Consider the following 15,658-nt stretch of genomic DNA (forward strand, 5'->3'; position numbering starts at 1 on the left):
CCGCACCGCCTCACTTGGCCCGGGCCCATTCATTATATCCTGCAAACAAGGTGCTGAGCTGCCAGCAGCAGAAGGAAATTCCCAGTCCAGAGATGAGGTCAACTGGAGATTTTAAGGGCCGTGCGAGAAAACACTAGCGACGTTGGCCTGTCGTCGGAGCGGTGCCTATTCAGGGCAAAGCCAGGTGAATAATTTGTCTGCGGGATGATGGGGTAAGCCTAAGGAGGTTGATTTAGTCACTCGACCATCGCAGGCTCCCAGGCCGGCTCCGCCAGCGCTGCAACCCGTTCGGGAAACCGTTGCAGGGGCGGCGGAGCTGGGCACCTGTGCGAAGGGGTGACCATGTCTAGTTGGAGCCGTTACAAAACCAGTTGGACGTTTCTGTGAAAGCTTAATGAGCGTGGCCCGACAGACAGGGTTTGGTACCGTACCGGTTCGTTTGTGTTGGTGTCCCTGGAGCGGTGGTTTCGGCAGAGTCAAGGGGCCTGGCCTTCTCCGGGCGGCATCTCCGTAAACCCCGGGCTGGACGCGTAACCAGGGGCAGCTGCATTTTGCACCCTGCAAGCAAGACTGTCGCTCCTGATACAACAAACTCCACACATCCCCGCGGAGCGAGCGACCAATATTGGGCTTCAGCTCGGTGTCTCGAGATCCTCGGGGACCTCGGATGCCTCGCCCGCGTTAGCCCTCGATCTCCCATCTGCCCTCCCTTCTTCGCCTTGCCTCGCCTTAGCCCTAGCCATCAGCCCCTCGACTCCTAGCTGTCCCCCTCTCTAAGCCTGCTCCCCGGGATTGCTGCGTTCACTCTCTTCCGCCTGTATTTGTACAGTCCACCTATACCCCCCTTAAAAAGCGACCTTACGACCCCCACGTAATCGGCACGGCGGAAAAGCGAGACGGAAAGCAGGGATGTGATGATTTTCTTTAATGGCAACTTCCACACGAGGGTTGCCAGGAGTTTGTAGCCAGGAGGACGACTGCAAAGCTGCGAACTTCCCAGCCCCGCCGGGCCTCGGGCACAGCCGGGCGGGGGTCGCGCGGGGCCGGGCCGAGCCGGGCACCACGTGGCGCTGCGGCGGGCGCGCCGCTCCACGTGGCCCGGCCGGGGCGGCCCCGCTCGGCTCCGGGGGCAGCGGCGGTCCGGCGCGGGCGGGTGCGGGCGCGCATGCTCCGGGGAGCGACGCCGCGGCTCCATGTGAGCGGCGCCGAGTCGGGCGGCGGGGCGCGGGCCGGGCCCCCACGCGTGAGTCGGCCGGGGGGGGTGGTTTCTTCCGGGAAAGTTACTCCTGCGCCTCCTCCCGCCTGCGGGGCCGAGCCCGGGGCAGGGGAAGGCGCGATTTTAAAATGCTCCGGCGGAGGGGCTGCAGCGGTGCGCGTGCAGGGCTCGGTCCCCTGTATCGGGTGGGGTGGGGTGGGGTGGGGGGCTGGCAGCGTGCGGGGTGCGCGTGCCCCGTGCAGCCCGGCCGGGGCGTGCCCGTGCCCGTGCCCCTGCCCCGCGCGGCGCGGGGGTGGGCGCCCTGGTGCAGCCCCAGCCGTGGCACTTGGCCCGGCGGGCAGGCAGGCCGCCGCGGTGTCACAATAAGAGTCTCCGCTTCCCCCGGCCAGGGGGGCAGCGCCGCCGCTGCACCCCTCCTCCTGCTGGCAAGCACCCCGGCGCTATGGGGGCAGCCCTTTCTGCCCTCCACCCCTGCCTGTAATGCGCCAGCCGGGACTGCACGGATGGATCCCTTTTTTGAAAAAAACCGTGTGTCTGCAAGCGGCGGGGCGCTGGTTGGAGCCGTGTTGGTGCAAGGGCACAGGCAGCACGGCGGCGGTCTCTTTTCCGGGCCTCCCTGCGCAGCCCCCCACCCTCCGGGGTGAAGCACGCGTTTTAAACGGGCCAGGCATTGCACTTGCATAGCGCTCAGCACGGTTTGTGTTCAAAGTGGTTTAAACAAACAAGACACCGGGTCCTTGAGAGGCGGGGGGCAAGTATCCCCGTCTCTCTTGGGGGGGAAACCCAGGCTGAGTGGCTTGCCGAGAGCAGGGGTGTTGGTTGTACCGTGTTGGTCCAAGGACACGGGCAGGCACGGTTCTTCGGGCAGATGCGATTGCTTTTACTAGAACAACTGGATAGCTGAGAAAAAGTTCTTTGCTTTTTTCCTGCTGCTCAGTTGGTCTATTAAAAGAGATCACAGCTGCCCAGAGAGCCTTGCCGTTTAGTCCTGGTCACTTATCTGTGACTAGAGGAGAGGGGGTTTTGTTTTTTGTGGAAGAAAAGTGGATCGCAGCTTGCACAGACGTTCCAGATGAGCGTGTGCACCTTCGTTTCGGGGCAATTAGACTCTTATATTAAAGCCTCCGAAGCGAGGTTCTTCGCTTTTACTTTCTCTTGTTTCTTCCTAGTTCCCCCTCCCTTTCCATTTCTGGGCGTGCAGTAGACTCCCCTTTGCAAAGTGAGAGGTTCCCCAAGCGTGGTCCCGAGTCCAGCGGGGAAGGCAAACCCCACTGAGATCTTCCTTCCAGCTGTTTCTCCAGGTGTTGAGGGTTTTTCACCCTCAACTTTGCATCCGAGGCCTAGAAATACAACTGGAAGGGAAGAAGCAGCCTCCCCGCCTCTGCTAGGGACCACTGCTGCGCAGGAAGAGAAGAAACAAGAGCCGCCTCGGGGACAAGAAGGCACCAGTGGGACTGAAGCCGCTTGCCGTCGGGAGAAGAGAATGAAACATCTGGGCCTGAAAAGATCGGGGAGAGAGAGGAGGTTGCAAAGTGCCTGGGATGCATGAGGAGGGAGGGGCGGGAAGCAGGGACGCACGTGGCCCAGGTGCGAGCGGGCTAGCAGAAGAACAGAGCAGATGGACGAGGAGATAAAACCACACACTGCACATTAAAGACCTGACAAACCATCAGGTCTCCTGAGCATCTCGCTTCTCCCGCTCTGCAAATATTGTGTGACCACAAGGGTGTTGTGCGTCTGTCTCGGGGACCTGCCCAGCAAAGGTGCAAATGGTGCAGGCTCCATAAATTTGGGAGTCCCTGCTCCAGATTTTGTGGAAGCAATGCCAGAGTGACACCTACTGGCATTGGGAGGCAGAGATGCAGGCAAGCCCTGTCGCTGGACGAGCAGGGGCTGCGCTCGCCAAAATCGAGGTAACGGCTCGGAAATACGCCCGTGCTTGCTGGAGAGAGAGCGGCGTGAGACTTTGCCCCCCGTTCATTTATTAAGTTATGATACTCGCCGCTCTGTGGGACTCAGTGTAGTTGAATGCTTCCAATGCTGCCATTTAGGGGTTGTGCTGAATGCTTCACGGGTGCATCTCAAACCACAGAGCAGAGCTGGGTATCCTTGTGCCCATTTGGCATTTAATGGGGGCATGGGGGGGGTGTTAAGTGACTTGGCCAGGGTCACGCAGGAAATCAGTGTCAGGGCCAGAGAGAGACCTTCTCTCTTCCATGTCCTCCTCCTGAATTGTAAGTTTTGACTGACGGATTGAGAGGTGGAGGGGCTTGCTTGGCATGTGACCTGGGACTTGACGTGATGTTCAGAGCTATTCAGGTACCACTCGTGGCAGCAGTCAGTTGGTGTTGTGTTAGCTGTGTCTGGGGAGATGCGGGCATCCTGCCCATCCTGACCCCCGGAGACCAACCCAATTCTTGCTGTTGGGAAGGGCGAACTTTGCCACCCGGACTGCCCCTGGGCAGGAGCTGTGTTTGCCCCGATCAGCTGCAGCGAAGTGGGACAGGCGGAAGGCAGCGGGAACGTGCAGGTGTAAGAAGAGGCCGGAGTTGCACCGTCACGTCTCGATGTTACATCAACACACTGATGCAAGCGTGTTGCGCCCAGACCCTCGGTAACCCGCCCAGCGTCGCAGTGCCACACGGCTGTTGTACGGCCCGCGGCTCACCTGTCCACCTGGGTGGCGGGGCACAGAGCTGCTCTCCTCCACGCCACGGGCCAGCGCACCTCCGGGGATGTGGTTACTGTCTGATAGGTCTGTGGCCAGAGTGAGAAGACTGGATGATCTCGGACAGTCTCTTGGCAAACAAGGCCACACGTGACACTTGGCACCCGGGCTGATGACTTCATCGCATGGTCGGAGAATTCGGTTGATAAGGAAACTTGCCGGGTGGGGGAAGGGCCAGCTCGCTGGCCCGGAAGGTCCTGGGCGGGCTTGCCTTTCTTATCTGAACGGCTTCTCTCTCGCGGGATCCCTCCTGCACGGGGGTTCGTGTCCATGCCTGGGCAGAGCGCTTGCATTGCTTGCATTGCACCCTGTTACCTGGTCTGGCTTTTAAAAAAATCCGGGTGAGCAGCCCTTCTAATAGTACTAAGAGCATTCTTCAGGGCGATTAAAAGCAGGCAGAAAATTGCAAGTATAACAGGTATGCTTTGCACCTCAGTAAGGAACTTCGGTGAGCAGAGCCCATTCAAGAAAAAAACAAAGTTATGGCATATTGTGCCTTTCTGAAATGGTGTCCGTGTTGTGAGGTCCCCAAGGCAGTTGCTAAGCAACTGGAGGAGTCCTGGGTGACTCCCTCTCGAGAAATTTGAAGTCAGAAAGGCTGAGACAACAGGGTGGCCGTGCTTCGAGCACAGCTTCAACTCGCTGCCGGAGCGGGAGAGTGTCTGTCCTCGCGCACTTTGCTGTTGGAAATCGCTCCGGTCCGGCCGGCCGGCCGGCGGAGAGCTCTTGCACTGGGGCGTTTGGGCTTGCAGAAGACAAGCGCCGCTTGCAGATGCTCCGGAGGCCTTAATGGCGCAGATGTGGCTGCTTAATTGTAACGCACGTGGCTTCAGGAGCTCAGGAGTGTGCGTATTTATATCTTTTGTAAAATATATATTTACAAATCGAAGTAAAGAGAAATCCCAGGTTCTAGGTAGGTGCCTGCAATATTCCCAGCTTACGTGGCATACAGAAAGGTCGGAGATGGTTTCTTTTTGGATATAGCACAGAGATGCATTGTACTTGGGCTCTTACAATTCTGCTAGGAGAAGAGGCTTCTCTATCCCTGTGCCATGCTGGGTGGACCCACACAGCAGCAAGGTTCATGGTGCTTTGGTTCCTCCTCTTCCCTTTCCTTCTCCCCTCCCGCCTTAAAAGGCTATTTTATAAAACCCTTCATATATAAACCCCATATAAGTGGCACAACAGAAAAGCTAGCAGGAAAGCATGGATGGATATTATGCGTTTTTATGGCACCTTTCACACAAGGCTATCAAAGAGTTTGTATTACGGAATATTTAAAACTGGTTCAGTGCTGTATTCTGGTTGTGCAACTCTTTTGAGTTTGGTGTAAAGAGGATTGAAATAATATTGTCGGGGCTGTCGTGATCTAGGAAACGTATGGAAGGCAGGGAATTTTTGTGATCCCTTTTATTGGACCAGCGTGTAGCTAGGAGAGCTGTTGGCCGAGCGTTCGGGCACCAAGCATCCTTCCTCGGGTGTTAAGAAGAAGAAACGTGGTCCTTTTTTTGGCAGGTTTTGGGTCTGTCGAGAAGGACTAGCAGTGTCCGAAGGCCAGCCCACAGGGTCTTGCAAATACTTGGTGTACTTCATTCTTCAAATACTGTACGGTGATGTGATTTTTTTATTTATTTATTTTTTAAGCTTATGAAGAGACCCAAACATTTTCTCGTGTTCCTGAAGCCATAATTAGCAGTGTGTGGTTCCTCGCTGTCTGAAAATAGAATAGGTTTGTCTTTAGACTAGGGGGAAAAAGCTTGGTCCTTTCACGTCCAAGGCATTTTGCAAAAACGCCAGCGCAGGAAGCACGATGCAGTAGCAGCCTTTCAGTGTTAGATATTAAAATGTTTTAATGACCGAGGAAATGTCCCCCTCATCCCTCCCTGTGAATGCCATGTTGTCTGTTTTATACTGGAATGAATGCTTGGGCACCGCCTTCAGCTTGGTATCTTGTCCAAAAGTCAGCTGCCTCTTTCTCTGCCCCACTCCCAATAATGCTGCACCTCTTAGGACGCAATGGGAATGAATTCAAGGCTGGGCTGAGACTCGATCTGAGACACAAGTCCTGCTTAACTTCTTTTCTTTTAGAAAAAAAGAAGATGTTAAATACCTAACAGTGCGGTCTCTTTATGTGCACATGTAGTTTTCTTCATTTTTAATGGGAGCGTGGGTACAAGCCGTTGCTGAGAGGTGAATTTAGCTGTTGGTGCACCACAACTCGTGTGTGTAGGTATTGTTGTTGGAAAACCACATGGTTCCACCCCATCACCAGCTACGTATAAAGTTGAATCCAAAAGAGTTGTGATGACACACATGCATCCTGTGACACAAGTGTTGTCTAGGCTTCAGCCTCCAGCACGCAGAAGTTAGGAAACAATAGACTCCCGGCCGTACAGACACGCTGAATTCTGCTCCCGTGTACACGTGTGTTATGGTGCAGTCTTATGTGGTCATACATTTGTTTTTCACGGTATTATGGCCTCGCTTACTGCACCCCATTCAGTGGCTGCGGTAAACTTATGGGGCTGGAGCGGATCTCCCAGCCCATGAAATCGAGTCGCCCACATTTGAAAGCAGCCGTTTATCCCAAAGTGTCCACGTTGACGTCCACTCTCATCCCTTTGCATCGCACAGCCAGAAAAGAAAGCACCTAGTGAAAAATACCTGACGTATGTGACAGTAAGAGAGTAGGAAAAGAAAAGGTGACACCAATGCCTAGGAGATTAGAAACAGGGAGTTTGTTAGATAAAATATGCTCAGTTGGTCCCAACCGCAGCTAAGCTGTAGAAGGGCAGCCACCCCTCTCCATTGCTGCTCCTCAGTCTGGGGGACTAATGTGCCCTGAGACAGGACTATTTCTTTCTTCATGGTCTCTTTTTATGGCGCTTACCACCAAAAACACCCAAATGTAACTTCACCTTGAGGGATAAGAGAGTATTATCCCCATTTTTCTTTTTCAAATGGGAAAACTAGGACATGAGACTTGCCTGGGGCCTGCTGGTGCATCCCTGGCCCGGCTAGGACCAGGGTTCGGGAAGCTGCGACTCCGCACCCTGTACCCTGCTGCCCGGGCGCTCCTTGACTTCAGCTGCAGCTTGCGGGACTTGAGAGGGGAAACCAGAAAATAAAAAAGAAAACTGGTCATCTGCCAAACTTCTCGTCTAAGTGACTTTCCCAGCCCGTGGCTAAGGCCGGGATGGATTGGAATTCCTCTGAGCAGCTTTCGTGGGCCTTAATCATAAGCCAGGTTAGCTTGCATCCGCCCTCCCCCACTTTTAGTTCCCGGCATTGTTTGCTGCGCCTCTAACATTGTTCTCTCCTCTTCCAGCTTCTAGAGCAAATGAGACTGGGATCTTATAAGCGTTCGCTGCTTAGCACTCATTTCCTGAGCCCTGTCTGTCCTGGTCAGTGAGGAAGAGGTCCTGTGGGGAGGAGGAAGAGGCTTGTGATTGAAAGATGGTATCGCAATGCACATCCCGAAGAGGCAGGACTTAGACTGCCTGTTGAATCATAACGTGGGCATTTCTTTTTAACTTGTCGAGTGTTGCCGTAATGCCCGAGTGCCTTCTTGTGCGTCGCACGTGAAACTTCTTGTGCACGTTCCTTCTAAATGAAGAATTCGGGTATGTGCGTTTGCAGCGATACCACCACCTCCAGCCCCACCGTGTGTCATCATCAGTCACATATCAACACCGATGGGCACGCAAGGAGCCACGTGTTGTTTCCAGGTGGTGGTTTGGGGGTGGGGTGGGGTCCCAGGGAGCCTTCCCCATGTGAGCAGGGCACAGAGCTCTTTCCTTTCCTCCTCCGGTGCATCACGTGCTACAGGGCATCTGACTTAGTTCTTCTCTCCTTTTGCACCCCAGCCCAGGAGAAGCTGCCCGCTTCCTGGCTTTCTAGTGCAGAGGGTGTTTTCTCAGCTGTGGCGGGGACCCCGTCTTAGACTAGACTGTTCACGATCAGTCGTACGATTTTGGCGCCCGGCCAAACATTTCTGACATCTTGAAGCGAGGAAAGGTGCATGACAACTTCCTCCCTGCAGGAACGCTGGTTTGATAGTTTTGCCAAATCTGAACACAGTCACGTAGCACGAGTAAAAAACACTTCTTTTGTGCTAGGATTTTGCTCCCTACCCCATTTTTAAATGCTTCTGGTGCAAACAGTGGAGGCATCATCCTCTTTTCCTCACTCCTCTTCCACTCCCCAAAGTTGTCTGCAACCGTTTTATCATGAGGAGTTTTGGACAGCCCGACTATAGTCATCTCTATAAGGGATTCAGAAGCTATAATAATAAGGCCTCTTGGGAATAAAGGATAATCAGGAAAACTTGGTGACCTGTGGAGAAAGGTAGTGCTACTCGGGAAATTTGGGCTCTCTTGGTTTTGCTACTGACTTGCTATCCAGCCACGTACAAGTCACTTAAACTTCTCCCTGCCTTGATTCCCCTTGGTGTAAAATGTTTGATTTTACACATTATACTAAGGTCATTATGGCGCACGATGTCTGTAGTAAACCTTAACTATGCGCTGAGAACAGAAATGCTCTCTAACACTGCTTTTATAAAGGCATGAAAAGTCAGCCTGTATCTTGTCATCACGCATATACTTTCTATGGTCCTGGGATCGTGGAGGGGTTTTTGTCCCCCCTTCCTCCCCCCGAGTAGTAATTACTAGTGTAGTTTTCAGTTTTCTTTTTACAGGCTTAATGAATTCACCTTGTAAGCTGTAATGAATAGTCGTCATCTCAGGAAGTTCAGACACTTGAAGAATATAGGGGAGACATGCATCAGGACCCAATGACTTGAATGGTGTTGTATGTCGAGGAAGCTAAAACCAGGGACATTCGGATTGGAAAGGAGGAGGGCCGCCTTCTGAACAGTGAGATGGTGGGATGATTGTCCGTTGTTGACCACGCAGTCGTTTTTTCCACGCTTGCTGTCATCGGGTCAAGACTGGTGGTCTTATGGAAGACGGGTTTGAGCCCAGTGGTTCTTAAACTGCAATCTCTTGGTCTAGAAACTTGGTGAATCCTGTCTTCGTTAATCAGGTCAACCCAGGGGTCATGGGCTGCATTTCCATGGCTTCTGAAGGGGGTCAGGCTACATGATTTCATTAAAGCTAGAAGGGGCCATAGCTATGACCCCGTAGCACCTACTGTGTCTCTGCTTGGAGGAGATGACTTTTCCCTGTCGGTAGCCAGAGTCCTGTTTCATTTCTGGATGCTTGCCTGCACGGTCTTGACTGTTTCTGCATTAAACACTGAGCTACTAAAGCGTTGAATCGTTGGAGGTCTGTGGGTATAAGAAGTGTGCATTCAAATGCACCTAATCATCCATATGACACGTAGAAAGATGAAGTAGTTTATTTGGATGCAGGTGGCATGGTTGTGGCATAAAGAAGTTTTCTAAGAAAAAGGCGGTGGCTTGTTCCTCTTAAGGCACCAATGGCTGTTTTGGGGGACCAACATTCAGGAGGCCTCTAGGAGCAGCAGGACAGCGTGACAGCAGCTTCCAGCCCTCTTGATGTCCCGGGGTACCGTGCCGGCTCTTTAACGTAAGGTCGTTTGTCACCTACTCCCTGGGCTGCTTTTTCCTCTGTATTAAGGCTTAAAAAAATCTGTGGCTGATCTGCATATAGATCTTGTCTCTGTCTCTCAAAGCCTGATCATGTGCTGCTGACATGAAACACACGAAGCTCCTTCAAGTGCCGATTATGTCTTGGCTGGTTGATAATTGCTGCTTCAGCACTCTTAGCTTGGGGGTGGCTTTTAATGCACGCTCCTCGCTTGAAAATTTCGGCACAGCAAAAAATATAAAAGTGTAGATTGCAAATATCCTTCCCGGAAGAGTCATTTGATTTTATTTTCTGGCATTTAACAATCGAGACAATTGCTTTATATACTCGCGATATTTCGAACTTTGAGAGATTACTGAATGCACGTCCAGTGTGGATATGTCCGCACCACAAAACTAAAAGGATGCCCGTGACCACAGGTCTTATATGCTCGTTGGGGAGTGTTGGATGAAGGATGGCTTTGGAGCATACCCATGTTGTCTTAAGAGATCAGTTATTGTAAGCTATGGAGTAAGTAATCTTCCCCTCCCCCACGTCCTCAAATAAATACTCTTTAGCGTGAGTAATTAAGACAGGTGTGTGTATCTGCGAGTGATTATTTTTCTTCCATTTGAGTAACCAGCCGCAGTAGCGTCCCTCTGGAGAACAGAGCTGCTTACGATGTCGACTCGAGAATTGAAATTTGCTCCAAGTGAAGTTGGAGTGGGAGCCAGGACTTGGGGACAAGTATCAGGTCTTTGTTACAGCCACCTAAACGAGTGGCAGTCGTTAGCACATACTGAGTTGAGGTATAGAAATGTAATTATGCAACACCGGTTTACTTTCATTTGATCAGCCCTCTCTGCTTCGGTCTCGGCACAACTTGGGCTGCCAGTATTGACGGGAACACTGACCGGCTGCCAGCTCCGAGTCCTCGAGCTGCTACGGCCAAGCCTTTTCAAGTAGTTGAAATGGGGCAAACCAGCCCCATTTACATCGTGCTTCTTATCCTGTCTGCACGGGCAGTTCGGCCATGTCTTCGTTCCCTCAGGAGAGCCCGTTTCACATGACCACAGTCATCAGCAGGTCAGTCTCCTAGTCTGTTTTATGCCAATAATATTGAGGACTCCCAGAGTCTCATAATGAGATTAGCCTATGAGCTGCTACGTTTAAGTCTCAGGCTAATAATTGCTCATCTATGAGTCAAAATAGGAGTAAGCCCATAGCGATACAGTCGGCTCACAAATCGATATGAATAAAGATATAGGACACTGTCGAAATAGTCACGTGGCTAGCTGGCTTTAGATTTGCTTGCAAGAATGAAAGAAAGAAGTAAATGCAAAGCATTTATGTTTGTAGCAGGATCTCTGCAAACCCTGTCTCAGACAAAACTGGGCCTCAAATGTGTGTATGACCCTGATAGTAAAGTATAGGGAAACACTTGAGAAACCACTACTATTTCGGTATAAAAATAGAATTTCTTCTCTCTTATCCTCATCAGATAGTAAGTAAAAGATTGCTGTACTTGCCCCAGGCAGAGCTGTGTTAGATAGCTGCTTCCTAAAATTATACCTGATGTGGCCTTTCTTTTTCACTTTTTCGTTCCACTGAGGTGTTACCGCTTCTCCAGTTTCTGGACTTTCTGACACTTCTTCACGTGCTGGTTTTCAAACAAGAGGATATTTTCAAATGTCTGCCACTTTCATTATTCCAGTACAAATGTTTTAAGCCTCTCTAGGTCTAAGGTTCGATTTTTGATATTTGCTTTTATTTGCGAGGGTGGGAAGGCGGTTTAATCCCTTCACCTTCTTTTCATCCAGCCTCGGTCTGAAGCACTTTTATCCAATAGCTGCGATGATCAGGAAAACGTTTCAGTTGTTTTAATGCTGTTGCCGTCCTCCTATCCTCAGACACCTAAACTCCCTGCATGTGTTTAAAACAAGGTGTGTGGGGTTGAAGCCATTTACTCATATAAATTCCTTTTTAAAAGCATTTTCGTCTGATTTTGTTCCTTAGAAACCCTGCTAGTGCTTGAGGATGGGTTACATTGCCTTCTAGATCTGGAGAAGGCAGGGTAGATTTGTACCTTGGAGACTAACCGTAGCACGAGCTTCCAGGGGCAGAAGCTCACTTCATCTCACGAAAGCGTGTGAGATGGACTAACCAGCGCACGTGTGCGGTGTGAATCTGTCCTGCCTTCTGCTTGGCTTGAGACTACCTGCAAGTAACGGTCTTTCTCCTCCCAGCTCTTGCATATCCTTTGGAGACGGTGACAACTTCCTCAAGGCAGTGTTAGGACGTGTCTGTGCTAGGAAAAAGTGCTTTCACACTAAGCTGCACACGAGTCTCAGGAGTCAAACTCACGTAAAACTCACAGCGTTTACCTTGACTTGCAAATGGCAGAGTTAAGGTTTGCCGTGCAGCTGTAACACGCGTCTTTAATGTACATGGTTCTTTTTTCTTCCCCTTGTGAGGACAGATTCTTAGCCAAATAATACCACAACTGGTCTTCAGTGGGTCGTGCACTATAATGCCTGTGGTTGCTTCCTCAAATGCTTCCTGAAAGGCAGGCCATCAACAAGAGGATGCTACGTTCGCCAGTATTAGCAAGACGCGACTGATATAATTAAGCTTTTCCTTGAGCTCTTGTAGGAATCCTCCGCGCGGAGTCGGAGGGTGCTGCTTTCGTCAAAACTGCATAAGACAGTGGTGCTCGTTATATGGTTTAGGGCGACTCTTGTTCCACACTTGTGCACCTTGGGCAAGACTGTCTGTAAAGGGATGCTGCTGGCTGTCTCCGACAGGCGCACAAAAAAAGCGTACCCTCTTCTACTAGAAAAAAATAGTCTGTAAGCGGTACGGGACCCTCTTCAGTTCGGCCGTGACATTCGCAGATGTCGGTGTAGAACGACACTTTGCAGCTTCCAGGTGTTGCTTATGATCCTGGAAAGCTCTTACTACAGCCCGTCTTGCCTTCCTAGACAGCTGTCCAGAACAGGAAGGGAGCTTGCGGCGTCTGTGAGAATACCCTCGCTGCGAGTACACGTGCATCTTGGCACAGTAAAGGATCTTTCATCTGGAAAAATTAACAGTCGGGGACTTGAATTGAGGAGCAGGTTTAACATTTGTTGCTGGACTTGGCAGTGTCGCAGTGAGCATCGCGGATGGAGCAGCGGGGGTCAGAAAGCAAGAGGTACAGGTGTGCGTGTGTGTGTGTGTGTCATGTATTTCTTTTCAAAAGGGTTTTCTTTATTTCAGTAGTGTGTAGGTATGCACACACTAGTTCACTTCCCTTCCCCCTTATCCCTTTCTCAGTGTTCTCCACGTTTACAAGTTCAGTCCAGCAAAAGGGATTAGTTCCTATCGCCGTTAACTGAAGATGCTTTTTAACAAGCAGCCCAAAACTTTGAGGTTGTGGAAACCCCTCTGCTCCCTAGGACTCCCGGTGTGAATCTTGGTATCCCAGGCACACGCCCGCCGGTCCCGCTCTGCCAGCGTGGCTTGTCATCACACTCAGCAAAGCCCTCAGGGTTGTACAATAGTCTAGCGCCTAAGTATCAACTACCTTGTCAAAGCAGGAGTCAATCATGTTAGGTGGCAGATGGAAAAAGACATGTTTCCTGTCTACGCTGTCACCTCTACATCTGAAGGAGTATCTTGGTCCTTAACTGGTGGTGTAGCTAAAACCTAGCAGTTCAACCATTTTCCGTGGGTCGGCTTTCTTGTGTAGATGGGGCAATTGAGTCACTTGTGGCAGAAAGGTGCCTGGTTAATTCATTGAACTTCGCTTTCTGTTTTGTGGTTGGCACCAAATGCCACAACTCTGGTTCAAGTCGTACTGTGCTGAGCATCAGTGCATTGTCCATATTTCCCACGAACGTTGCATTTAAATGCTGTCTCTAGAAAACATTGCCTCAACCTGCGATTCTGTTGTCATTATTTTGAGTCTGATTACCCTCAGGCTGGTCTCTGTAAAGGGACGCTGGCAAGTTTATCGCTGGCAATTAGAGTCTCTCAAGACAAAAATGCTAAGTCTTGGCAGCAACGCTGTCGCTTTGGAAAGGAGGGAAGGGAAAAGTGCAGGCGGGTGGTCCGGAGGTGACCCCCAGTCCTCCCTCCTTCCCTCTAATCAAAAGGTAATTAATAATACTGCAGTATAAAAAGGTAGTGCTTCCTCGTGATACAAAGGAAAGCCCTCTGAATCGAGGTGGAGTGCTGTCCTGGATCCCTGTACTAGTGATGGGAGCTGCCCTTGGCTTCATTTTGTGCAAATATGTGTGTTCCTCCAGTTCCTGCCAAAACGCAAATTTGACTCCCTCCATTATTTCATCCACCTTCCCCACCCTGCCGTAATTTGAGTTGGAGTTTGCTAAACTAGAAGAGTTGCTTTAACCACCTACAGGTCGGTTATTATAAAGTATTCATATACTCATGATGGCAAAAGTTCTTGATTAATTCATGTATTTTTCTGTAAGGTGCTTAGGCGCGGTTCCAGAAAGCTTGTTACCATGTTTTAAATGACCAGCCGTGGAGCTGGATGGGGGGAGACGTGCATCGAGCCGGGTGTCACGAGGAATCGAGCGGTTCGTAAAGTTAGATGAAAAGATGGTGCTGAGACCGTGCACCATTTTAACCAGTGTCTGACTGGTTTGTTAAAGCCTTTGCTTATTGAATGCCAAAAGCTGGATGGAGAGCATGGACAGAAACTTTAGCCCAGTCCATTGCAGCAGACTGACGTCAGAGGGACAGTGAAGGAATCTTCTCTGGAGGCCTGGGAGTGAAAATCAGACATTTCACTTGCTGATTAAAGGAGGGGGGAAAAAAAGGATACTCCATTAGGCTTTGCAATAAGTCTGCCACCTGCTTTGGATGCTGCCACCCTCTTCAGCCTTGCACTAGTGTAAGAGAAACAAAACAGACAGCTTTTCTCCAGCTCAACCTTGTCTTCCGAAATAAGTGATACATTAAACAGTTTGCTTTTACACGCTGCCAAGTCTTCTGCAACAGCTTTTTATGTCACACTAACAATTGTGTGCGTGCACGCTTAAAACAAGATGCACCTCCTTCTGGCAAAAATCAAATGCACGCTCCTGAAAACAGTAACTCAGGTCCCAAAATACATTTCCTCCCTAAAGCTGCCATGGAGGACTTGTCTCTCTAGATCCAGCAAATGCTGCTTTCCCCAGCACAGTGCGGTGAAGTCAGCAGCTGGGCCGGGGTCGGTTATCTAAAATGAATGATAAAAGGTGGGAGACCATTGGGGGTCCCAAGAGCAGCGTTGCGGGAGCATTTGTCACGGGTGCTGTGCTCGTGCGATGAGCCCTGTGCACGGATCCCCCTGCGCACACGCCTGCAGAGCTCAGTGCAGCTCAGGGCAGGATCAGGGTCAATATGATTTGTAGGCAAGTGCAGAATAATCAATAAATAATCAGATTGACATTGTGGCCCTTGCTTTGCATAGATAGCACAGTCCTTTTAGTCCCATCTGCTCTAGCGTTGCGTTTAACAAAATACATAGGGATGTCTTTAAATCACTTTTTGTTGCTAAGGTCTATTCATTAGCTCTTAGCTTTATGATTCCCGTTTTTGCTTTCATGCAAGCAGGCTACTCGGTAAGACAGCTCAGTGACTTGCATTTGGTTGCGGGTGTGTTTGATTGCCCGTGTACATGGCTGTTGGGACCTGGATTTCACCTTTTTGAAGATGCAGTGCAAGTTTTGTCTCGGTCAGTGTGTAACCAAGGAATTCCCCCTTTTCTGGGGGCTAATAATAACAGTGAGAGAGTTTTATTCTACATATTTTACACGTCACTGCATCTCGGTGTGAAACTGATTGTAAAATTAGCACTGAGAATAAGACTTATTGTAATTACATGACTCTTAAAAATTAATTTGGAGTCCAAAATTTTTGTGAAACGCATGACTGGAGATCTTGGTGTTCCTTCCTCTGGGGGAGAGCATCCCTTTGCTAGTGATAACTGAGCAGGCTGAAGGCCTCTTTGCAGTTAGTTTTTAAGAACTGGTTTAAAGGGAACAGCTTGGACAAAACCAATCTGTGCAAAAAAAAAAAAAAGCAGATTGCTGTGAGATTATCTTTGCCTTTAGACATCAACTTTGCTACCCCGACAAGGGGAAGAATGACGCACTTTGCAAATTGTTGTCA

General features: G+C 50.4%; 1 protein-coding gene across 8 annotated transcripts in view; it reads left to right on the top strand.

The window, feature by feature from the left end:
• GATAD2A (GATA zinc finger domain containing 2A) overlaps positions 1-15,658 on the top strand; it is an 84,227-nt gene that overhangs the window by 16,620 nt on the left and 51,949 nt on the right. For 2 of the 8 annotated variants that reach the window (XM_059719692.1, XM_059719691.1), the window contains exon 1: positions 1,149-1,243. The exons of the other annotated variants lie outside the window; for them this stretch is intronic. The gene's annotated coding sequence lies outside the window, so the exon portion shown is untranslated. Of the gene's footprint in view, positions 1-1,148; positions 1,244-15,658 lie in introns of those variants that run through there. 8 annotated transcript variants of the gene reach the window in all.

The sequence above is a fragment of the Alligator mississippiensis genome, chromosome 16, assembly GCF_030867095.1.
Source record: "Alligator mississippiensis isolate rAllMis1 chromosome 16, rAllMis1, whole genome shotgun sequence".
Classification (NCBI taxonomy): Eukaryota; Metazoa; Chordata; order Crocodylia; family Alligatoridae; genus Alligator; species Alligator mississippiensis.